This window comes from Gavialis gangeticus, unplaced genomic scaffold (assembly GCF_001723915.1).
Source record: "Gavialis gangeticus isolate Ggan-Ray unplaced genomic scaffold, GavGan_comp1, whole genome shotgun sequence".
Classification (NCBI taxonomy): Eukaryota; Metazoa; Chordata; order Crocodylia; family Gavialidae; genus Gavialis; species Gavialis gangeticus.
The window spans coordinates 10,751,933-10,778,373 of NW_017728994.1; the positions used below are offsets into that span (position 1 = coordinate 10,751,933).

At 42.3% G+C, this 26,441-nt stretch overlaps 1 protein-coding gene across 1 annotated transcript in view; it reads right to left on the bottom strand.

Annotated features, from left to right (window-relative positions):
• LOC109287131 (pro-neuregulin-3, membrane-bound isoform-like) overlaps positions 1-26,441 on the bottom strand; it is a 583,785-nt gene that overhangs the window by 509,765 nt on the left and 47,579 nt on the right. The gene's annotated exons all lie outside the window — the stretch shown is intronic.

The following is a 26,441-nucleotide window of genomic DNA, read 5'->3' on the forward strand; positions in this document are numbered from 1 at the left end:
CTACTTACTAAAAAGACTAGAATGAAACGAAGACACCTTCAAAAAAGTTTGATAAAAATAATATATGAACAGACACACACTATAGCAAATATTCCAGTCATTAATCCCTTTATTAAGGGATGTGAAAGAAAACATTCAGCTAATCTAACAGAATACCTATCAGAGTACCCCATATACCAGTCTTGAGAGTCTCTCTCTCCCCTTGCCTCTCCTCAAACCTCTTCTCTCTGTCCCAAATAATTTATATTCTAGTATGCAATACACTGGCATGTTTATTTTTTCTCCCCACTATGTACAAGTTCCTATATTTTCAGTGTATTTTTTTAATACAAAGAACATAATATGAAAGATACGAGGAATCAGATTACCAGCAAAATCCAGCAAAACTTCAAAGAAAAAGTGCAATGCTTTTTTCCCCCAATATGAAAATAAAGCCATACATATCAGTTACACTGTGACACATACCACAACCAGAATATTGCTCAAGGCTAGGTACAGAAATTACACATAAACCAGTGTAAGTGATTGGAAACCAGTTAAAATCTATAACAAAACCAAAATTCAGTGCATATAAACTGCTTTCAGAATGGCCAAAACTAGTTTAAGATAGATCTGGATGGACGTAGTATCAGACAACTGATTTAGGTTAAATCAGTTTATTGAACTATTGTCCCTGATCCCCTTTAGATTCAAGTTAACACACCATCCCCCAGCATTCCAGGATTCTTTGCAACTCCCCACAAGCCCTCCTTGCAGGGTGGGCGAGCTAGCCTTGGCCCAAGCTGTCTGATCCAGCCGAGCAGGGAGGCATGCTTTAGCACTCCGCAGCTTCTGGCTTGAGTCACTGCAGGCATGTAGCTGCATTCCCAGAATCAAAAGTGAATGTCTGTTTACTGCTTCAATCTATCCATTGTAGACTAACCTGCAAAGATTGAATCAATTCAGGCAGGGAAGGTTTGATGGAGACATGCTAGTTTTGGCTTATGCATATAGGTCATTAGCTAATACTTGTGTATCTGATATACTTTTGGAACATTTCTTTCCTATACAGATTTACCTTACCCTTCAGTTATCTCAGTACGGCTAGATAAAGGGAACAAAAAAAAGAAAAAAATACCAACATATTGCAGTGGTTCAAATCCTTTTTATAGTCAGAGCACTTCTCCATAGTTTTTTTTAATTTTGTGGCACCCCAGTTGAGAACCACTACTATACTGCATCAAGCTCTATAGTGTTTCAAGCAAAGGCATAACCAGGCCTTACCTGCCATTTTTCTCTACATAAAGGCTTAACTCACAGCTCCTTTGAAATCAGAAGCACAAACACTTTGTTGTTTTACAATACTGCTGTGTAGGTCTGTGTTGTATTAGTAAAAAGAATCTGTAAAACGTAGGACTGTGTTTGTAAAGCACAGAGCTATAGTTTTTACACTATTTCAAAGCTGCAGTATCAGTAGAAGCCAGGATCATTTAGGTATTTTATTGTCCCCATCCACAAATTAAAATCATGCTGTGGTAAAGTAACTACACGTACAGAGAACCAAAGTCATTGGGTAATGGGTTATGTTATGCAAAAGGTGTGTCCTCCTGCTGCAGCTGCCTCTCAGTTCAGCTCCAACATGCCTCCTGAAAACAAAGGCATGTGGGGCACCATGTTTCACCCTGTGGCAGTGGAACAACCAGTGCAGCACCCATAGCAGATTCTCACAACACCCACATGATGCCACAGTACCTCAGCTGAACTAACAAACACCTAACCATTAATGCATTTCTATCAATATGCTAAAATCAATCACATCTTATGTACTGCCTGTGACCATGCAGAGATGGTCAAAATGACCAATGTATAGCAGAAAAATGCTATAATTCGGTGCTGAACAGCTGATACAGTAGGTTATGACCATCTGCAGTTTCAGCATCCTTCCCCCTTTTATACCTTATTCTTCTGTATAGTTAATGGTGTTTGGACACCTCTCCTATATTTGCCCAGGTTCCTTTTTTCTTTTTTTTTTCTTTTTTGGTGGCTGGAGGGTTTGTGCAAACATGCACAACATGTACATGGTTGGTGTGGTCTCACCACCCCCTTTATGTACTGTCATTTTAATTCTGAATGGAAAACTATTTTCAGATGTGGCTTTTCAATACAGGTCACCTAACTCAATGCTGCTGCTTCACTCAAGCCTTAAAATGTGTGAATTGTATCACCTTGGAATTTACAGAGAATGGTATTCTTTCCCCCTCTCTCCCCATTGTTTATGCACTAAGGTAGAGAGCAGCATAATTTACAGAGTTGCTAAAAAAAGTAAAAGGCCTGCCTGAGCCAAGGTTTCCCAGAGGAGTAAAACATCAATTTCTTTAATTAACAGCACACATATAAGTGGTCAAATGGTCCCACAGAGTCCAAAGGAGAAAGGCTCCTGTCTCTTGAAGCACAGCAAGACAGCTTAATTATGCTGCCACTGCGCTTCTAAGAGTTGCTAAGTTACATTCTAAAAGTTGACTTCTGCACACATAGAAGTTGTCAAAGCCTTGCAAACATCACAGGAGCTTCTGGAAAAATTAGGGGCACTTGTACACGAGGGGGGTTTAGTCCTTAGGGCTGAATTTTATGTCCCATAAATTTTAATTGAAACCTAGTGTTTCAATTTAGGGGTTTCCGTCAGTATCGTGGTGAGGGGCCTGATCCTTTTTTTTTTTTGGTAGAGCCTGTCTGTGACCAAAGAGAAAGTTGTCAGTGGGCTAAGAGGCCCCTGAGCTACAGGGGGCCCTGGTCCTTCTCTCTGTGGTGGTCGTGCCCCCTGGCACTCCCTGGGTAGGCTGCTAACAGATCGGGTGTTGCCCCAGCTTGGAGGTAGCACCCAGCCCAATCCAACTCTTCCCCAACCCTGAGCTGAGTCAGCACCCAGCCCTCTAGCAGCTTATCTGGGTGGCCCCAGAGCATGCCGCTGCCACAGAGAGAAGGACCAGGGCCCCCTGAAGCTGAAGGGCCATGCAACCCACTGGCACCTCACCCCCCCACCCCCACCGTCCCGCAGCTGCAGGAGAGGCAGGCAAGCTCCACCAAAAAAACTCAAAAAAGATTGGGCCTCTTGACACCATCTGCCTTCAGCAGGGACCAGCATGAATGCTGCATGTCTCCAGAGGCTGAGGGGGGGCACGGTAAGCTCCTGCTGGCAGTGGCAGCACTGTTAGCAGCAGGAGCATGGTGATGGCAAGCGGAAAGCTACTGCAGGCAGCCGCGGTGCTGTCGGCAGGGGGGCGGGGAGCGGCAATCGTGGGCTGCCTGCAGATGCCACCAGTAACAGCGATGGGGGTGGGGTGGGGCAGGGCAGATGGTGAGCAGCAACTGCCCGCGGGTGCCACTGGAAGTATCGGCAGCGCTTTTTCACAAGGGGTGCACTGCCATGCTCAGGGGGTACACGTGCACTTATGTACACCCCCTACTCATCACCAACGGGCACCAGCATGTGACTGCCGAAGGCAAAAGTGGTGAGAGGCCCAATCCTTTTTTTCGGCAGAGCCTACATGCCTCTCCTGTAGCCAGGTGGTAAGCTGACTAATAGATACAATGCATCAGGATGTAGTTTAGGTTGCAATGATGCAAACACATTCAAAACCCCCAAAACTCCTGCAGATGTACAACGTGATGCCATTAAGCCATAAAATTACAAATTCCAAAATTCAGTACTGAAGATCTGAAAGGAAAATTTGCCTATGAAACGTAGCTATTCAATGTATTTTTTTCCCCTTTACATGGGAGAGGCTACATCAATTAAAAGTGCTTAGGAGAAATATCAGGAAGGAAAGATTAAGGCCAAATGAACAAATTAAGATACTTGTATACAAAACTTTAAAAAGCTGGGGCTTACTATACTTGCATGGATAATAGTTCTAAGAACACTAACCTCAGCAGCACTACAGGTGCAATCTTTAAGTAAGAATGAATAACATATCCAATATACATCAAATACTATACAGACTTGTCTTTGAACACCATGAAGCTCTCTCTTTTCTGTAATGTTTAACCTACCTAAAATAAACCTACTTTGGATCATTCTAATGAAAAATAGGAGATTAGGAATAAAATCATAGAAAGCAAAGAGTTCAGAACATAAGATTTTTCCTGCAGATTGTAGAGGAACGTACTACTACTTTTGCACATATCACATTTGAATTTATAGAGATAGAAGGAAGGAAATTAAATAGGTGGGTGGGAAATAGAGAGAGACTTGCATTGCTCACGTTTTTTTCTTTGAGTTTTGATTGTCAACTGACCTTTTGAAAAACATAGAAAGCTACTAACTTTACCCATTTAAGACAAGATAACATTTAAAGACCTATAGGGAGTACTAAAAATTTAGAGCTTGAAGTTTTCTCTGAATTTATACAACTTTAAATCTAGAGCAAGTAATTTTGTGTTTGAAAGGAACAATGAAAAATAAAGAAAAATAAAATTAAAAAGTCACAAAATTCATTTTCGAACCTGGAATTAAATTCAAACAATGACAAACATGTCTAAGAAGATGGGAAGCAGATTAACCTAGACAATCAATAATGACAAACAGGAAGCTATTATGCGGCATAACTTAAAGGCAAATGTGCAATAGAAGAAATTTATCTGGAAAGATTTTAATAAAAAAGATGATGTATAGAGACCCAGAAGGCTCAGACATTTAGGTAAACTAGGATAGCTTAAATTATGTTGTTTTTATAATGGATGTTATCCCTAGTAAAAAAGAAATAGAAGACTTTTCTGCTTTAATTCTTAGCTGTCTGGAACATAATTTAGAGAATAACAAGACAACAAATAGCAAAAGTATGTTTGCAAAAGAAATGTTTCACAGAAGGCCTGAGGAAAATGGATAAATCTCTGACGCTTCACCTAAGCTACCACAATTCAAATTGAGACTTGGCTGCAAATTGGGGGGAGGGGTGGGGGGAAAATGGAAGGACTTGTTATTATTAGGCTGAAGGACCATATTACAGAATTACACACATAATTCAACAGAATTTGTGAAGATTAATACCATGAACGCAGCATGCTTCCCAAGGCTGGGGGGGGGGGGGGTTACGGCGACAGCCCACAGGCAGCAGTGGCGGGAGCATGATGGCAGCAAGCAGGGAGCTCCTGTTACACAAATTGTGAATTGCTCAAATTATGAGTGAGACTTTATAAAGGGGGATAAGGCAAGGTGCTGTGTTTATTGATCACATGAGTTAGACATAGAGGTTTAGGCACACTATTTATACAAACACAAAATCATCATACACACAGGCACACATGCACAAAACCATTACTTCATCCACACACACACCAGATATAATTACCAGCAATAGTTGCTCAATATCAGCCCAGGGTGGCCAACCCCAGCTTACTGAGTAGATGGTGATGATGATTTGAAGATAGCAGATTTGAAGATAACAGCTGGAGTGGGGTAAACAGCTGCAACTGTGCTCCGATGAAACAGCAGTAGAGAAAGAGACTCACCCAACTTGGCATTTTCAAAGTGTTCTTTTTATAGGGATTGGCATCCTTTGTTTCAGTGCTTTAGGGTTTTTCCATACCCAGCTTCTGTTTTTGTGTTCAGCTTATATCAGGCTTGGAGCATTCTTGCAGCCCATCTAGTAGGATGGGTGCATTCCTTCTCCTTGTTATCTTCTTTTGTGCCTTAGACCTAAAAGGGATTCTTCAGCCATTCATTAATTAGTTTACTGACTGGTAACTTACGTTTGTCATCTTGTTGCTTACATAAACAGTTAAATCTTCTTCTCCCATCTCTATGCTATTCTTTCACTATTCACCCTTTTATACACACATATACATAAAGGCTATGGCAGAGTTTATTTACTTATATCAAGCAGAAGGATACAAAATGGAATTTTTAAGTTGCTTACAGGACAAGATTAACATGGTTACATTTTACTAGTATTACACTCTATGTTAACATCAGCTACACTAGTTTAGTTCATGCTACACTCCCACAGGAAGCTTCAGTGTTGCAGCAGCCAGTGGTAATTGGCGACCACTCACAGATGCTGCCAGCAGCATTGGCGGTGGCCAGTGGTAATCACTGGCAGCTTGCAGATGCCAGTGGGGGGCAGGGGGGGTCGTGAGTGGTGACCTCCCACAAGTGCCACTAGCAGCGGCCCATCTCAGGGGATGTGTGTGCACCCCCTACGCACTGCTAATGATTAACACACTAGTAAGAGGAGACTGTCAATTGACATGCTAGAGAGTGGCTGGATTGAATTAAAGAACAAAACAAAACACCCTCCATAGAACATCTTTACTAGAACCAAACTTCTGTAAGTTATGTAAAACACTAGAGTAGCATTTCATGAACTCTACTAAAAAAAAAAATAAATCACACAATGGGTGCAAGGGAAATTACTAGCTCTCACTTAAATTGGATAAAGACTTTAGAATATCAGTTCATGTCTAGGCTCCCAGTGCAAGGAGTACAAGAGATGATATTAGAATAAAAAATATATATGCTGGCAGTCAGTAAGATTAAATTTCTAACACACACAATTCTGATGAAAAGCCTGGAAATTTTGTAAGCAGCAATGTTTCCCTCACTGGGAACAAACATTACCCATAAACTGGTATAAAGTGATCAGAAACTGGTTTAAACCTGTAACAGAACAGATGTTCAGTACATGTAAACCAGATTGAAAATGGCTGAAACCAGTTGGAGATAAACCTGGTTGAATGTAGTATTAGACTTAACTGATTTGGGTCAAACAGATTAATGCAATGTCTGCCTCAGACCCCTTCCTGGTTGAAGTAAAATCAACCCCGCCCCCAGCATCCTGGCATGCTCTCTGGGCTGGACTCTCTGCTCCATAGCAGAGCTGACCCCTTCCCTCTGCTCCCTGGATGCAGTTCCAGCAGAAACTGCAGGCATCTGCCTGGCCTCCCCCTGCTTCCCCCACTCCCTCACCAATCCCTGCTATAGCAGGGATATTTCCTCCCCTTTGCCTTACACAGATACCGCTCAGCATTAGCTAGCAGACCACATGCTGGCTACGATCCATGCTGTGGGAGAATGGACAAAGGGAGACAGGACAGGCTTAGGGCTCTTTGGAGCTAATCAAATGGTAGTCGGTAATGTCCCTCCTTCCTTGGCAAAAGCTGTTTAAGAAGGGCATGAGTTAAATAGCGATCCTTTTGTTTTGCTGATGGGGTGATAAATGCTAACAATTCCTGTGTAACTCCCTGCTGCGTAAGCTGACCAGAGTGGTTGGAGGGGGGACCTCTTCCTAATCAGAGCATCCTGCCGGAGCCCGGTCATGCTCCCCTCAGCTCAGCACTATAGATGGGAAGGGAGGGCTGCTCTAGTGCCCCCTGGCTTCTAGCCTGAGCCACTGCAGGCATTTGCCTGCATTTTTTCACTCCAGAGGGGATGTTTTTATGTTTACAAACTGATTCAGCTTAGGCAGGTTACATTAACCTGAAAAGATTGAATCAATTCAGGCTCAGGCTTTTTGAAGCTGCTACATCAAGGGAGTACATTAAGAAGTTGGTGAACAGCTGTTTACCTGCACACCCCTGGGGAGGACCAGGAGCAATGGATATAAACTCCTGGAAGGCCACTTCAGGCTCAATTCCAGGAAAATCTCCTTCACAGTCAGGGTGTCCAGATTGTGGAATAAGCTCCCTCCAGTGGTAGTGCAGTCACCTACCCTGGAAATCTTCAAAAGGAGACTGGACAGTCACCTCGCTGGGGTCATTTGACCCCAGTTGTCTTTTCCTGCCTAGTGCAGGGGGACCGGATCCAATGATCTTCAAGGTCCCTTTCATCCCTTAAAAATCTATGAATATCTGTCCCTAGCCCCTGAATCTACAAACAACATGGAACAATAGCTCTAGTAGTAGAAACTAATTATGCATCTTAAAAGAGCATCAACTCCATCTAGGATTGCCTTAATGTAGCCCTAGTTTCCACAAGATGAGTTTCCTTGATAACTTTCTGAGACAGGGTTTGTCTATTTGCTCTGTATTCATATGACATCTGGCATAAAGGGGTGTTGTTCCACAATTAGGGCTCATATGTACTGTTGCAATGCCAGTAATAATAATTCCATCATGGAGTATGGGAACCGATCCTGAAACTTTGCATAGTCAGAAATCTTTGACCGCATGCCTCAAGATCTGCCCATAGACTCAAGAAATTCAAGGACACTAGCAAGTGCTCATCCTGGGGAGGTGAGGGGGAGGTGTCGCAATGCCCCCTGGTGGCTGCTCAGCCCTTACCATCTTGTGACTCTCCTTGGGAAATCTCCTTTTCACTCACTCACCATGCCTTGAAGTTATTATTTTTGAAGAAAAGTGAGGCTTCTCCAGGGCTTCCCAAGCCAAGTCTCATTCTCATGACCACAGGTGTCTGTGGTCATTGCTATAAGGGCCAATTACATGGGCTCCATCCTCCCCATGCATCCTGATTTCACATACCCATCCTGGGCTCTGGGCTCCCAGCCCCAGTCCTCACCTCTCCTAGACTACGGGTTCCTTAGCCTACTTAGTCTCTGGCAGTGGTCCCTGACCTTCAGTTTCCATAGCCCACTTGTAGGCCAGTGAGACATTTGGGCTTCCAGGCCCTGCTGACAACTTACCCTCCTGGGCCACAGACTAATGGGCTCTCTGGCCCTGCTGACACCTGCCCCTCCTAGGTTCTGGCCTCTTAGGCCCTCCTCATGCTTGCCCTTCCCAGGGCACTTCCACCTCTGCCCGTGCTGGGCTTCAGATCCCAGGCACTCTCTCTAATCATGCCATATATGTCTAGTTATTTTCTCTCATATATCTGGTTACTATAATATTTTTGCAAACATATTTCATCTTTTTTTTCCTATTTGCTTATACAGATAAAGCTCTATAAACTTAGGTTGAGGTTTTTGGTAAGAAAAAAAAGAGGGAAAAGTAACCTAAGCAATCAGTATTTCTCACCACTTCAAATGTTAAAACATTATTTCCCTGAATACCTAGGAGATAGAAAAATAGGTCTATTCTCTCTTCGGAAAGTTACTAAACATCACTGCAATGTTCTCTGCGGTCAGTAATTTTCCCATGAACCACCCAAGAACATAACTATGCCATTTCTTCTTCTGATATGTATTTCAATTCACCAGCTGTGTTCGGTGCATCTACTTACAAAGAATTTAACAGGGTAGTCAAACTATACCTTATTTCATTTTCTAGCAAATATAGCCTCAAGAAAGAAATTTTCTCCACATTTTAGTTCTCAATCTTTTAAAATAAAATACTATTTAAAATTAGGTGTATATATATGAAACAGGGAGTGTTCATGTTTGGTAAAGATCATGTTAGAAACAGAAAATTGGTATGGAAATCAAAGTCAGATTCTTAGAGTTAGAAGGCTGATTGATCAAGTTATGGTCACTAGAATCACAGTAAACAAGAAAAAAACCTCTAGTTGTATTTTCTTCAAACAATCAAGTTCCTACTCTACATGCCTAGTTTAAATGAATCAGTCAGACATTGATGTGGCTGCAATTATTTTGCACTTCACTACCTATAACACTGATTATATCTAGAGGGGTAATTACTCATACAGAAAGGTAGGGAAGAATAGCACTTATCTGACTTTTTTGCTTCCTGGTAATTGCTTACTATAGATGTAGAAATCATGAAGAGTTGTTCCATTCCTTTAGTGTTTGCAAATAAGCACCTGCCTTACTCTTTGAATTACCTGCTGCATGATTTTATTTTACTAGTTTCAAGAAATACTTAATTTCTTAGAAATATATTTTAGAATTGTATCTGTTATCTTAAGAAAACTACAATACAGGTCCCCAGCAAATGGCAGACTAAATGTATTGTACATATGCAGCACAACTGTGTTCCAGTTTTTACCTGCCAGCTTTCACCTGTTCAACCAACATCCAGGACACACAAGATGGTGATGTCAATTGTTCCAAACTTAGCATTTTTTTTAAGGAGGCACATCTAACAGCTCTGGGAATGGGATTGACCTTTCAGTCCCTTAACAGACTGTACAAATTGACAAAACCAAAAATAAACAATTTATTTACAAAAAAAAAATGAAGGCAGCATACCATATTAAGTAAAAAATTCTAGTCTGGGATATGCATATGATAACAAAAGGTGAACTTTTGCTTGCAAATTATTTAGTTAATTTGTTCGCCCACTGACTGACAGATAAACCAAATTGTACAATTTGACAGTTTATGATTGTCAATAGACAATAATTCTAGTTATAATGCCACTGTGCAAGCATGTACAGAAGAAGATTTCAATATAGTAAAGCTATTTTTGTACATATATGACAATATAGATAGTATAGATAAAATGGTTGTCTTACTATCAGACTCAAGCTGCATTATTCACTTGAAGACTTTCAAAGATTGATAAATATGCATCTGTTTTGTAAGTTTAATTTGCATTTTTACATTTCAGTCCACACCTTGCTTTTTGCTGAGACCAGAGACCTAAGAGCTACACTACTATGAAAATAAATGCTATTTTGTGTCCTGTTGGGCAGCAAGACATACAAGACCAATTGTGTTCCCATGCTATTGTCAGCTGAGGTTTTCCAGATTGGAGAGCTTTAGATAAGGTTATAATAAGGATCTCAACTGTTTTGGTGCTCTTTCAAAATAGACAAGCCATCTAAGCTTTGCCTGTCACAGTAGCACAGATAATGTGCCACTGGGCTGAAAGCTAAGAGTTTTGAATTGTGTTCTTGGCTCTGTTACAGACTTTGAGTCCATAGGCAGGTTGTTAGCCCAATATTTTTAGTTTTCAGTATATATACAAAAGACCAAACTTTAGGCAGTTCTAAATAGTCAGAGCTCTCAATGGGAGCTTTGGATGTCTGGCTTCATTGAAAATCCTGCCATTCATTTATTTCCCTACATTTCGATCCTCATGTTTGTAACTTAGCTTTAACCATATTTTTTCTGTGAGATTCGTTTTCCACAAATGGTACTATTACCACAGTGCCAACTGAAAAACACCCAACACATTACATGGGGGTAGGCACTATTATTGCCACTGACAACAGCAACTACTCCCTTTCTCTAGCTAAAGAGAAAATATTTTTGAAGTGAAGCTGACATCATGACATCATGTTTTTCTAACATGATAATGATAATACTATTCAGAATATTTGCAAAGCAAAGCAAACAACATATACAAAAATAAAACAAACTGTAACATTATCAGCGGACCTATGGTATCCAGGTTTTGCTTTTAAAAGATTTTCATATCTAATTGAATAAATACACAAATTCTTCTGTTAATCACTTTTTCAGTATCTTACAGGTATAGAGAATATTCTTGATTAAGGAGTGCAAGCAATATAGTCATCAGTGAATATATACAAAATTGTGATTGTGAATGGATATAAAATAACTTCTTTCAAGGTCAGAGGTGGGAGAAATTAAATTTTGACTCCAAGTCAGGACAACATATCCAAATTCAATTATCATAATGGGAAAGATTCTCAGTAATATCAGTGGGTATTAGATCAGAAATTAGATACCTCAGGAAACTGAGGCCCATGAGGAAGGGATCCCAAAAACCAGCTAAGCTGGTAACTGCCTAAGCCAGCTAGAAGTGAAATACAGATGGAAAAAGGCATGTAAGAGTATTGACTGACATTCATTTGCAGCATTAAGAATTTCCAGGAAATCTGCAGAGCTATGTAAAGGTAGCAAGAAATGCACATACAGGTATTCAAATGACACATCATCCAGAAGCTTACAAAGGATGGCAAGAGCTTGTATTGCCGGTGATCTGCAGCCAGAAGCCTCTGTGCAGAGATCCCAGTGTGCTTTGTAGGTTGTTCCCTCCCTACCCTTAAAACCCATTCTCCAAAGGTTCCCAAGCATAATGGAGTGTAGAGGAAAGCACCAATTGGCTAGCTGCCTGGGGAAGCTCACTCACCATCCCCACCCCCTTTGCACTTGAAGTGAAGACTGACAGTTCAGTTTCCCCTACTAAAAAGGCTTGTCAATGTCACTTCCAGCCCACGAAAGATTGAACCCCGCCACCCATGTCCTCTGTAGCTCCCAGTAAAGATGATTCTATTTTAAGGTTGGTTGTGCAAAGTTATGAGGACATCAAAGAAAATAAACTTTTGTCATGAGTTTATTCTTTTTAAAAAAAATTGAGCGCCAAACAAAAAGTTCTGTAGTTTTTTGTATGCTTGCTTGCATGTTTCCAAATAATAAATTTTGACAAATTAAGGGAAGTAGATAGTGAATTCATGTGGAAAGAGGTGTTCAGGGATATGAATGCAGCCCAGTACAGGCTGGCACAAAGTCAAAGCCTGCCGTCACTTCTGCTGGAGCTCATTCAGCTCCTGTGGACTGGTACACAGTGCTGAGCCATACAGACACAGCCAAAGCTCTGGCTAGATGGTTTCCAAATCACCAACCGGTTTGGCAGGGCAAGTCTACACTGGGAGAGGCAGTGCACAAAGTGTCTCTGGACATGGTGTTGGCACTGTGATTCACCAGCCTCAGCAACCCATGAGAGGAGGGTTCTGACTCTGGCAGCATTTTGGAAGCTGGGAGAGGGGAGGTGCAGACACTTCCTTTCATCCCAGACATAATGAATTACAGCATCCACTCTCTGCACCAAGCATGTACAGAGCTCCCAGCTGCACCCTGTCCCAGCTAAGGCATTTGCCACTTGTAGAAGCTGAGAGTCAACTTTTGAAAGACCTAGAACCAAGTTCAAAATTGTGAAGAAACAAGCCCCTGATCAGTGTCTTTCCTGCTGTCTGGCATGTAGGTAATTCATAGATTTCATAGACATTTGGGCTGGAAGAGACCCCAGAGGATCATCGAGTCCAGCCCCCTGCCCCCAGGGGCAGGAATTGAGCAGGGATCATAGGATCCCAGCAAGATAAGCATCCAAATGTGTCTTGAAGGTGTTCAGAGTGGGTGCTTGAATCACCTCCGGCAGCAGTCTATTTGAAACCTTGGGAGTTTGGACAGTGAAGAAGTTCTTTCTTATGTCCAGCCTGAATCGGTCACAGTAGAGTTTGTGACCATTCTATCTTGTCATTCCTTGGGGGGCTCTGGTGAACAGATGTTTCCCCAGATCCTGATGGGACAACGGTGGAGTAAATAAGCACAAACCAAGGTGTATAAATGTGGAAAGAACTAGTGTCCACTGCTGCTCCCCGTTTTTTTTGGGAGTTTGCCCAAAGCCGCCTCCATTCTGAATAAAACTGTTGTTGAGCAATGTGTGCTTGTGTTTGCTCCCTGAGCAATGGGATCCATGAACAATTGGATCGTTGTCTCCATAGTAATTGGGTGCTGCATGGAGTTGGAGTCTAACAATAAAGAGTTAACATTTCTTCATAGAGCCACCATATTTTCTGTGAAAAATTGCTTGAATGCCTATATGCTCTCCTTGTGGTGCTAAAACAGCTTAGTTCTTACTAGAATGCAATGCCTGTCTATGGTCTAATTATAAAACCATCAATCTCAGTTCCTGAAAAATCCACATCACACCACCAGATAAAATCTTCCAATGCAGGGGTGAATTTAAGAACACACTTTAAAAGTTAATCTTTTAAAATTTTCAGGAAGCCAAGGCATGGGATCATAAGTTTGTTGCTTCTGATTTAATTTCTTGTAGAGATCTCTGTATATCATTTTGTTGTTACATAATTCAGTAAAAATAGTTAATTATTTTTTCTGTTCTATTATTAACAAGGTTATGCTGAAGTAAAGGGTGCACTGACAAAGATATTTGGAAAACTCCACGCAGTCTCTCTCCAAATTCTGGTCTGGCTAACAATTACTCTGTGCTTTACAAGTGTTGTGTCAATAATGAATGCTTATTGGACATCTAGGCTAAGGACAGAAGTTACACATAAACCTGTTTAAGTGTTCAGAAACTTGTTTAAACCTGTAAATGGAAGAGAAGCTCAATGCACATAAACCAGTTTAAAAATGGCTGAAACTGGTTAAAAACCCTGACTGAATATAGTCTCAGAATTAACTGATTTAGATCAAACTTCTGTTCCAGACCCCATCTGGATTAAGGTTAAATTCGAGTCCCGCAGCATGCTTTGTAGTCCTGGACTGGGCTACGCTGTCTGTTCCAGAGAGCAGGGCTGACCCCACCCCTCTGCTCCCTAGCTGGAGCAGTGAGGGCTGACTGACAAGGGACGGTGGGTGGGGCAAGCCCAGCTGGGGATGCAACCTAGTCTGCAAAGGGGGGCTCCTCCCCCCCCAGGCAAACCCCAACTGAGGTCTGGGGCCAGGGAGGGGGTTCAATACCCATTTCCCCACTCAAACTTACTGCTAGCTGCAACTGTGGACTACAAATTCCAGAGGCACCTGGAAAGAGGAAGAGGAAGTGATGAGCAACCCTGAAGAGTCCTGCTGCTGTTGTTCTGGACTGCAAATCCCAGAGACGTCAGGGGAAGCAGGAAGAGAAAGTGAACACACAGTCTCAGATCCCTGCCCTGGCACCCCACAACTTCTGACCTGAGCCACTGCAGGCATGTGGCTACATTTCCTGAATCAAAAGGTAAATGTCTGTTCACTTCCATATAATCTAATCTGTGCTGTTTAGACTAACTTGCAAAGACTGAATTCATTCAGCCTCGGGCTTTTTGACTGTCTATACCTATCCCTGAGGTTCAGAAAGAAACCAAAACAGCTTTTGATTTTCTCTCTAACCAAATATGCCCCAAACTACAAGACTTCACAGGTGCCTGTGCTGCCTTAAGCCCCACACAGAACCCATGCTAATAAGGGGAGTTGTCATGTGAACTGAGGGTACTTAGTGAGTAGAATCTTTAATTTCTGATTAGAGTCCATTCCTGACTCAAATCCTCTGACCCCAAAGCAAACAGTACACCCAAGTGCTTCCATTATAATGTGCCACCACTAGGATTAAAAAGTTCAATTGAAAAATATTTTTCAAATTTTACAATATAAGTTCACTGCCACAAAATACAACTTCTGACTTGAATGGACTTACAGTTTTCACCCCCACTTCACTTGAAATTCTGCCAATGTTCTCTCCTAAAGCTTACTTAATTGAAATAACAAATCAGGCCTATAACTCAGAATGTAGATATTGCCTCTTCTACACAAATGGAGACTAATAAATTAGGATTCATTTTTAAAATATTTATTAGTTTTCGGTATCTTGTTTATAACAGCAAGAAGCCGCTGATATTAATGGGCATTGAATTAGGACTTCAGTGGCAGTGCTGAGTTTTTACAAATATCAGAACTATATTTTGCCTTGCTTCAAGTTGACCAGGAAAGCAATATAATGGTTGCTTGCAGTAACCATTTGCATCCAGTTTGTAAAAGTGGAAAAGATCACGTAAAGTGCAAGATATTTAAGAATATAGTCTTGGGTTGCGTAAAATGCCATGAAAATTGCATTTCACAGGAAATGTGGGCCCTGTGAAAGCATCTATCAATCCTGGTCAGAGTGTCAACTTTGTAAAACTACACAGGCCGAAATAAACTTCACTTGGATTTCACTTTGCAAAAGTTCCTTATTAAAAACCTACATACTAATGGGTAATCCAAGTTCACTTCCAAGAGAGCACTTTTAATTGAAAAAATGTACTTATTAAGAAGTCTAATAAAAACCACTCATGTATGACATGAATAAACTCTTCTTGTTGAGAAGCTAGGATATGTGGCCATAGTTATTTTCACAGCTGTACAGTTGAATGACTAGTCTTTAATCAATAATATCTTACAAATTTTAGCATGTTTGCAACATGAATGTCTCTCTTCTTTTTCTAGACAGAAATAGCCACTGCACTGAAACTAAAAATAAAGCTAAAAACTCAGGAGTCTAAGAATGGTAGAAGAACAATGAAGACATCAAATATTTTCCTTCCAATATAGAATGGACTGGGCCACTCAAAAAATAGAGTCAAACCATTTGTCTGTTACTTTATTTTGGAAGGGCAACAATAAGATTGCCTTTTTAATGGCGATATAGGGAAAGGCAATGTTTGCATTGTTTTTAATTTTTATAACAATCCTTGCTGTAACAATGATTACAAGTTACTTCTTTTCTTATTTTTGTTACAAAGTCTGTCACGCTGAAGCAATATCAGGATTTTAATGATTCATACATTCTGTGAATGAGAGCAATGAATACTACAACTCTGACATTTTCAGTGTTCTGTAACTTGATTTGTTGGCAATTCCTATTCTTTCCTGGTTGCAGCCTGCAAGAAAGAGGAAAAACATCCAGCCAGTCATACTATAGAACGTTTAAACAATTCAAGTATATGGGTTTAACTCTCCACTTACATACATGACTGTGAATCATCATGCATCTCAAAAAATCTATTTGCATACATTCACGTAATAACATTTTCCAAAAGAAGCCATATTATAAGCACCAGTAACTTCAAGGGAGAGGTTAGCCACAGGTTTAAGAAGTCTTTTATAAATGAGCTAAAGACACCCAAATGTTTATCTCCTTTTCTTGGCCCAGAAATTGTAATACAGTTTGAAAACTCTGAAATCTTAATCAATTATCCAAGCCATGTAAGAACAGAGACAAGACACATGACATATGGATTAACTAGGCTGCAGCTTGAATCTGGGAACTGACTGACAAAAATTGTACAGTATTTGTACCATGCTTTCCTTAATCATTCCAAGCCATTTAGGAAGGTTACCATCAGCTCCTCCCCTTTCCAAACTGCACGTTTCTCTGATGCATTAGTCAGCACCTTAGTTGTGGGGACCACCCCCTAAATCCAGTTCTAATTTTGATTTAGGACCTGCTGTTGAATGAGTAAATGAAACAGACATCTGCCACTATCACTATATAGTGACAACATGAATGTGATCTTCTGAGCAACCCAAACAATTCCCTTACTTGCTGCAAAGAAAACAGAAGACTTGGTTTGTCCAGTCTGGCAGGGAGCAAAAAATTCCTTCGAAGCTCCAACTAAAACAAGTTGCTATTATGAGGCCCACATCAGATCGTAAAACCTAGTTCCACATTGATCCAAAGGGCAGGATGATAGAAGGTGCTATTCAGATGCAAGTGTCTCAAGAGAGGGGTCCAAGATGAGTGGTCATTCCTTAGGGATGCAAACCTTGGAATAAAAAAGAAAGTCCATTCCGGTTCACAGGAGAGGTAGCAAAAGAGCTGGAGGACCCCCTTGGCTCAATAAGATAGTCATAGACCTCCTGAAATTGAAAAGAGAAACTTACAAGAGATGGAAGTTGGGAAATAGCACCAAGGAAGAATACACAGCAATAGCTCACACCTGTTGGGAGAGGATTAGAAAAGCAAAAGGTGGAAACTGAATTCTAATTGCAATGGAATCAAGAAAAAAAAAATAAAAAAGTCATTCTTCAGATACATAGCAAGTCAGAAAAAAAAATAAGGGAAACATTGGACCCCTGATCTTGTGAGGCAACATCTAGAGGCTGGATATCTACAAGTCAGCAGGACTGGATGAACTGCATCCAAGAGTGCTGAAAGAATTGGCTGACATTATCACATGACCCATGGCAAAACTATTTGAGAACTCAGGGCACTTGAGAGAGGTTCCAGAGGACTGTAATAGGGCCAGTGTTGTGCCTATCTACAAGAAAGGAAGAAAGGAGGGTCCAGGGAATTACAGGCCAATCAGTTTGACCTCAAGCCCTGGAAAAAGATTATCAAAGAATCCATTAGCAATAGGCTAATACAGGGGTTGTCAACCAGGGGTACGGATACCCCCAGGGGTTCTCGGGAAGGCCCTAGGGGGTATGCATACCCCCTTGAGGCCCTAGGGAAGGCAGGGGTGGGTGGGGATGGAGAACTGCCACCCACCACCTTGTGGTACAGCCTCCCAGGAGCAGGGCTGAGGCAGGGTGAGGGCTGAGGAGTACCTCTGCGGAAGCCAGTCAGATGCAGGAGGCAGGAGGGGAAGCTTGTAAATGGTAGTAGCTGCTGCCACCATCCGCCCTGTACTGCCACTCCATGTTTGGCTGCTGGGGTACAGTTATTAAAAAAAGTTGAAAACCCTTGGACTAATGGAAGTCAACATTCTAATAGATAGACAACATGACTTCATTTTGGGCTTGTCGTGCCTGACCAACCTCACTTCCTTCTATGATCAGGTAACATGATGCCTGGATCAGGGAGATGAGGTTGACATCATATATTTGGATTTCAGAAAAGCCTTTGACTTAGTCTCCCATGATGTGCTCATGGTAAAATTGGGGAACTGCAGCCTCAATAACCCAATGGTCTGGTGGCTAGGAAACTGGCTCCAAGGCAGGAGCTAGAGAGTAATAATAGATGGAACCAAGTCAACATGGTGCTTGATGACCAGTGGCATCCCTGAGGGTTCAGTACTCAGACCAGTGTTTTTTAAGATATTCATTAATGATTTGGATTTGGGTGTTAAAAGCAGACTGGCAAAGTTCTCAGATGATACCACATTATGGAAGACTGTGGTCGCAGTGGAGGATAGGCTGGGGATACAGGGTGACCTGGACAGGCTCGCAAGGTGGATGGATCAAAACCTAATGATGTTCAACACCGAGAAGTGTAAGGTGCTCCACCTGGGGAGAAACAACCCGCAATGTGTTTACAGGCTCAGCAGTGCTACGATAACTAGCACTACAACTGAGAGAGACCTGGAGGTCTTGATAGATCATAGAGTGAACATGAGCCACCAACATAATGCAGTAGCCAGCAAAGCAAACAAAACACTGGCATGCATCTACCGATGCATCTCAAACAAGACTAAGGAGGTCATCCTCCGGCTTCACTTGGCCTTGGTAAGGCTGCTGCTGGAGTACTGCATCCAGTTCTGGGTACCACACTTCAGGAAGGATGTGGAGAGGCTTGAGAGGGTCCAAAGGAGGACTACAAAGCCGGCCATATGATGAGAGGCTGAGAAACATGGGTCTGTTCAGCCTGGAGAAGTGAAGACTCAGAGGGGACTTGGTGGCAGCCTATAAATATATAAGGGCTGCATATCAGAGACTAGGTGAATGTCTGTTCACCAGGGCTCCCCAGAGGAAGACTAGGACTAATGATCATAAATTTGCTAAAAGACAGCTTTAGATTAGACATAAGGAAAAATTTCTTTACAACTTGAATGTCTAGGGTCTGGAATAGACTTCCCCCAGAGGTGGTACAAATCACCTACTCTGGATATCTTCAAAAACAAATCTGGACGCTCATCTTGCTGGGGTCATCTGACCCTAGCAGTTTTTCCTGCCCAAGGACAGGGGGACTGGACCTTGTGATCTCGAGAGGTCCCTTCTAGCCCCTAACATCTATGAATTTATGAACACAGGGAAGAAAGGTATAAATACCTTAGTTACCCTCACTGTGGCCAGATGAAGGTCAGAGTATCCACCACACTCAGTCGATACCTACCAACTAGCAATTGTCGGTGGGCAGGTGCTACTCCCCTTTCTCAGATGCCCAGAGGAAAGTAGAGAGACTGAAAGTAACATGAATTCCTTCTCTCCTCCTCCTGCCAATGAGACTTCTTTTATGTTCTCCCTGAAGTGAGCAGTGACTAGAGGAGGCCTGGAACCCCAAGTTATCCAACCCATCTCTATTACAACCTTTACCTGTCAAAATAAATCACTGTACAAAAGCTTTTGTAAAATATTGGGGAGCAGAATTCTTTTCAACTCTTAAAATGTGGTCTTAACCAGCAAAGGTCCATTGAAGTCTAATATCTGTCAGAAGCTTCAAAATTCAGGCTTCTCTGAATAAGAACTTTTATGGGACCTTTAACATAAAACTATACAACATGTTGTAAAACTAAAGATACATATTTTTTAAACTTTTAGAAAAAAATATTCATATTAACTAAAAAAGAAAAAACCTGCAAAGAACTTTAGAACAGCTGGGCAGAACAGGTGGCATTTAAAACCTGTGGAGCTGGGAACTGTGACAAGGAGAGTTTCCCTAGCTCTAGTTTCGAGCCCTTTCAGCTTTAAAAATCACCACATATACTTCCAAGCTGTGAGGCATTAACAGTGATTTCAAATCCAGGGCAGCCAGGAACCAGGCTCACAGACAGTCTCTCCAAGCCTATTTATCTGTTCTCCTGGCTTTACATTGGTGCCCATTCTGCCCAACTTGCAGTCTCTGATCTGGACAGTGGGAAGGGATCTTCATCAGCTGCTCCTTTTCCCTCTGGGAGGTGGTCTGGGAGGAGACTAGAGGAGTTGGGCAAAGCTTGCTTAGACTGGGGACCCTGGTCTGGGGAGCAGGCTGGAACCAAGGATCAGCTGTTTTTCTGCTCTGTTGCCAGTCATTGGAGAAAGCAGTGGGGGCCGTGGTCTGTAGAGCAGATCTGGGATTTGGCACACTGTTTCAGTTCCCTTCTGGACTAGTCCAGAAGGGGACTGGGGCAGTAAGACAATGCCTCTGCCCATTCCCTGAACTGGGAAGTCCCTAACTGTGGAACATTGTCCCACTGCATCACTCCCCTCCCAAACCAGATACAGAGGAAAGCATATAGTCATTCATTCTTGCAAGACAGAGTTTCTCTCGCAGGGAAGATCTTTGATTTATTTACCACCTTTGAGGTAAATAGACTGCTCCAACTTTTGTCTGAGCCCAATTTGCATAAAATGAACTTTTTTCAGCCAGGAGAACTTACACCACCCTCCAGCTCTTCTGTGCAATATGAAGTTTAATTTCTACCAGACATAAATCTTTGCGTTCTCCTTTGCCTGAGGAAGGGCATGTGAGCCTGGAAGTTTGCAAATAGACATTTTTTTTGCAACTATCTGGTTGGTCTAATAAAATATATCACCTCTACCACACTAAATGGAGTATTCAAACATTCCCACTGGGTCACACACTCCTGCCATCCATGCTTTCATAATGCCAAACCAGAAGCTTGCTTTAAATCTCACTGGAAAGATTCTTATCTTCCATGAGCTTTGGGCCCTTGGGAACAATTATTGCTTGACCTTTGAAATTTGAAAAGCTAGAGAGGGTGTGGACTTTAACCTCCTATTACCTAAAGTCACCTGCCACTTTTAGATAGAATCTTAAAAGAATAAATTTTGAAAAACAAGTACATAAATACTTTAAATATTTTGGGAATAAATAAAACACTCATCATCAGATCTAACTATTATTGCAGTAATGGAAGTTTAATAAATATTTACAATTATTTTAATCTGTCCATATCAAACATTCAATTCACAGCAACTGAAATTGCTGGTTACTGGGTTCTTTTAAAGAACTAACAGTTTCTTGATGCAAAATCAGATGTGACTACTGGAATCCCATCAGCAAGCTTCACATGAATTTAAAAAAAAAAAGACCTGTTTTCGCCTTATAGTAATGCAGGATGAGTGCTGATTTCAGAATGAATCATTTTTTTCGGCACAGCATTTCATTTTACAGTTTTGTCAGAAGACAGGACAGTAGGAAAGAAATTTATTACAGGCTTTGTAAATTTACACAGTATAAGTATACAGCAGGATTAAAGAGAAAAAATAGAAAACCCTTTCAGATGAAACAAAAACACTAGTTATTGCATGGTATCAACAAATGTATAGAAAAAGATAGAGTTGAGTAACCTAGGAGATGGCGGATTCTTTCTATCATGCTTTGTTACAAATAAAATGTTAAATAAAAATCTTGGACACGTAAGTGTGCAGCTTCATTAACCGTATTACAAAAATTATCCAATTATGAGTTATAAGTTTAGGATTTTGTAGAGTTTTGAGAGTGAAAAAACATATTCTTAAATTTATAGATGTCTGGTTCATCGGTTGCCATTTTAAATATTTATTAAACTTTCAGTACTACAGTAACAATTCTACAAGCATTGAAAACAGTTTCCAAAACCCATATTGACCAGAGTTTTGCCCACTTGTCCGGGACAGCACTGATATGCTTTCTAGATGTTTTTCTTTGTAATACACTTCAGGTTGCAGAAGTTCATTTTAAGTGTGGACTAAGCCTGTTTGGACCCAATCACTACTATAAATAGATTTACAAATCTGGGGCGTTGGGGAGAAGAAATCACAGTACCTCCCTTTTAGAACAAAACATTTGCGTTGGCTACATGTTGCAGGGGGGGAGCACAGACCCCCCTACCCCTCACCCCCAGATTTCTGCGCTGTCAGCAGGATGTGGGGCTGTAGCCAGGGCCCAGCAGCAATGGGGGTGGTGGTGGCAGTGCAATTTCTGTGCCAAACGAGCGATGTGAGGCTGTAGTCCAGCCAGACCCAACACCTGGCAGCAGCAGGAATATGGGTGGTGGTCACACAGAGTGTACATCCCCTCATCCAACTGTCAGCACTTGTGTGTTGCATATGCCCCTTTGATTCCTGGTCCTCCTAAAGTTTAAAGCCAACTGCTTGGCAGTGGCAGCAGCATTTCTAGTCAGGCAGTGCTACGGGAGTCATTTCACTTCATGGTTCATTAGAACCTACCTGATCCCTTTAAATTCTTCATTCCACAGGTGCTGAAAATCCTCTCTTCTTTTTAATGGTCTTGATGTTGCACCAATCAAGCTATCTTTTCTTCTGGAATTGTGCTGTTAGTTTCTCCTGAAGCTATTTAACTGCCCTGCAGAATTTTTTAACCCATTCTAATGAAATTATATGCATTTTAGCTTCAGTCTGAACTAAATAATACAGCTCCAGGCATATTAGTAAAACTTATAGCTTATTTTTAACTGAATAAAAATGTGTTCTTTTATATGCATGTCATCACTTATGAAAGCGTGATGACACCTCAATATCTGCACCCCACTTTTCAAAATTCTAGATTTGCCCATAACTTATATGAACATAATTAATCAATTTACATAGTTCTGTGAAGAGCCAAGGAAGGGTACCGTGTGTCCAAAGCTTGCCTAAATCTAATCTCAACCATGTAGTTGGTCCAATAGATGATGATCACCCACAAAAATTCTTGCCTTTCACTTGGAAATGTCTAGTTCCTTTATATGTCCTGAATATTACATTTTCAATCCTCATGTTTAAACAGCCTTCAGACTATGTGCACAAACCACTTTAATTTATTACTATTTATCTTAAGAGTAATGGAAGGAACAATGCTTAGCCTCTTTCAGAGATCTTTTACCTCTGTTCCTCAATGAACAGGACCTCCAAAATACTATCAACACTTTTTTTCCATGCCAAAACATCCACTTTTCAGACATGTTATATCCGATTTAGCTAACATCAATAGTCCCCTCTACTTATTGGTTATCACAGTTGTTCATCTACACCAGGTAATGATTGAATTGTAAGTTAAAATACGAATTTATATTGTGCTAGCAGTTCCATAGTAAGTGTGCCTGTGTGAATACCTTCTACCTACTACACATTCATTAATATGTCATAGTTACAACACAAAGATGTGGGGTGAGGTGGGCATGCTGGAGGGGAGGGATAGAATCCAGCTAGATCTAGGCAGGTTACAGAGGTTGGCAGATAAGAATAGGATGGAACTCAACACAGACAAAGTTCAGGGTACTACATCTAGGGAGAAGGAACCAGCAACACACCTGTATGCTGGGGAACACCCTTCTTCTCAACACAGTGGCAGAAAGCGATCTGGAAGTCATTGTTGACTCCAGGATGAACATGAGGTACCAATGCGAGGAAGCGGTCAGTAAGGCTAGCTTCACCTTGTCATGCATCTACAGATGCATCACAAGCAGGTCCAGGGAGGTGATCCTTCCCCTCTATGTGGTGTTGGTCAGGCTGTAGCTGGAGTACTTCATCCAGTTCTGGGTACCACATTTCAAGAAGGATGCGGCTAGCATTAAGAGGGTCCAGAAGAGGGCACTCAGATGGTCAAGGGGCAGGGAGTCACTAGGAATAACGGCCACAAATTGTTAGAGAGAAGGTTCAGGCTGGACATCAGGAGACATTACTTTACAGTTAGGGTTGCCAGGCCCTGGAATGAATTCCCAAGGGAGGTGGTGCTCTCTCCTACCTTGGGAGTCTTGAAGAGGAGGCTGGACAGATATTTGGCTGGGGTGTTACGACCCCGCACTCGTTTCTACCCGGGGCAGGGGGTCAAACCCGATGATCTGTTTAGGTTCCTTCTGACCCTAAGCACTATGAAACTACAGTTACTGTGCATCAATTTTTGTACATGTATAACCAAGTATTAAATCAATGCACAGTAACTGGCACTACTGCGGTTTCTGCCCTGCACGCTACTGCACAGTGTTATTAGTATGGATGACATCTACCTGACTCAAGAAGTCTATGGGCCAATGAGAGGTAAAGCTCTGCTCAACCTGGTACTGGCTCCTGGGGATGACCTAATCAGCGGCCTAGTGATCCATGGGAAGCTGGGTGAAAGCAATCACGAGCTGATCACCTTTGCCATCCACTGTAAAGCTGGCAAGTCAGTCAACAACACTGAAGTCCTTGACTTCAGGAAAGCCAACTTTGACAAGCTCAGAAGGCTTGTCAGTGAGGCCCTAAGGGACCACGACCCCAGGGGGAAGGGAGTTCAGGATGAGTGGTTCCTCCTCAAGGGAGTGATCCTCAATGCACAAGTTAATTTGATTCCATCTCGGAGGAAAGACAGCAAGAGGGCACAGCAGACCCCTGGCTCTCCTGGGATCTAGCAGACCTCCTGAGGGTAAAAAGAAAGGCATACAAAGGATGGAGGATGGGATTCATCTCCAAGAAGGAATATTCTGCACTGGTCCGGTCCTGCAGGGAACAAACCAGGAAAGCCAAGGCTGCAACTGAACTCTAACTAGCTTCAAGCATCAAGGACAATAAAAAGTCCTTTTTCAGATATGTGGGGAGCCAGAGGAAAAGCAACAGGAACACTGGACCCCTGCTGAACCAGATGGGACAACTGACAACTGACGCCAAGGGAAAAGCCAACCTACTAAAGAGGTACTTTGCATTGGTCTTTTATCAGGCCCATGGGATGCCCATGCCCACTATGGGACACAGAGGTCCAGATGAGGGAGATCCCCTGCCCTCCATCAATGCTGACCTCATAAAGGAACATCTTGAGAGGCTGGATACCTTCAAGTCAGCCGGCCCTGACAATCTACACCCCAGGGTACTCAAGGAGCTGGCGAGCATCATAGCCCAGCCCCTGGCACAGATCTTTGAAAACTCCTGGTGCTCTGGTATAGTGCCCAAAGACTGGAAAAAGGCCAATGTGGTGCCTATCTTCAAGAAAGGGAGGAAAGTGGATCCAGCTAACTATAGGCCCATCAGCCTGACTTCTATCCCGGGGAAGATCTTAGAAAAGTTTATTAAAGAGGCCATCCTTAATGGAGTGGCCAACGCCAACATCCTGAGGGATACCAGCATGGGTTTGTTGTGGGTAGGTCTTGCTTGACCAATCTCATTTCCTTCTATGTCCCGATGATAGGTCACCTGGTCAAGGGAGAAGAGATTGGGGTCATATATTTTGACTTCAAAAAAGCCTTCAATCTGGAATCCCATGATCATCTCTTGGCAAAACTGGCCAGTTGTGGCCCTGGGTCCGCCACGATCTGCTGGCTGGGAAATTGACTCTGTGGTCAGTAATTGATGAAAGTCAGTCGTCATGCTGCTCTGTTACCAGTCAGGTTCTTTCCTTGGAACCATATTGTTCAACATCTTCATTAATGTTGTAGACTTTGGAGTTAGAAGTGGACTGGCCAAGTTCACTGATGAAACCAAACTTTGGGGCAAAGAATCCACACCAGAAGACTGGAGGGCAATCCAGGCTGACCTGGACAAGCTCAGCAAATGGGCGGATGAGAACCTGATGGTGTTTAACACCAAAAAATGCAAGGTTCTCCACCTTGGGAGGAAAAACCTGCAGCATCCTTATAGGCTCGGCAGTGCTATGCTGGCTAGCACTACGGAAGAAAGAGACTTGGGGGTCGTCGTTGACCACAAGATGAACATGAGCCTGCAATGCAATGCTCCAGCTAGTAAAGCAACAAAAACACTGGCTTGCATCCAAAGATGCTTCTCACGCAAATCCCGGGATGTTCTTCTCCCCTTGTACTCGGCCTTGGTGAGGCTGCAGCTGGAGTACTGCATCCAGTTTTGGGCTCCTCAATTCAAAAAGGATACGGAGGAGCTTGAGAGAGTCCAGAGGAGAGCCACGCACATGATCAGAGGTGAGGAAAACAGACCTTATGATGACAGGCTGAGAGTCATGGGGCTCTTTAGCCTGGAAAAGTGCAAGCTCGGGGTGATCTGATGGCCACCTATAAATTTATCAGGGGTGACCACCAGTTTCTGGGGGAATGTTTGTTTACCAGAGCGCCCCAAAGGATGACAAGGTCAAACGGTTATAAGCTACTGCAAGACCATTTCAGGCTGGACATAAGGAAGAATTTCTTTACTGTCTGAGCCCCCAAGGTCTGGAGTAGCCTACCATCAGAGGTGGTTCAAGCACCTACATTGAACACCTTCAAGAGTATATTGGATGCTTATCTTGCTGGGATCCTCTGAACCCAG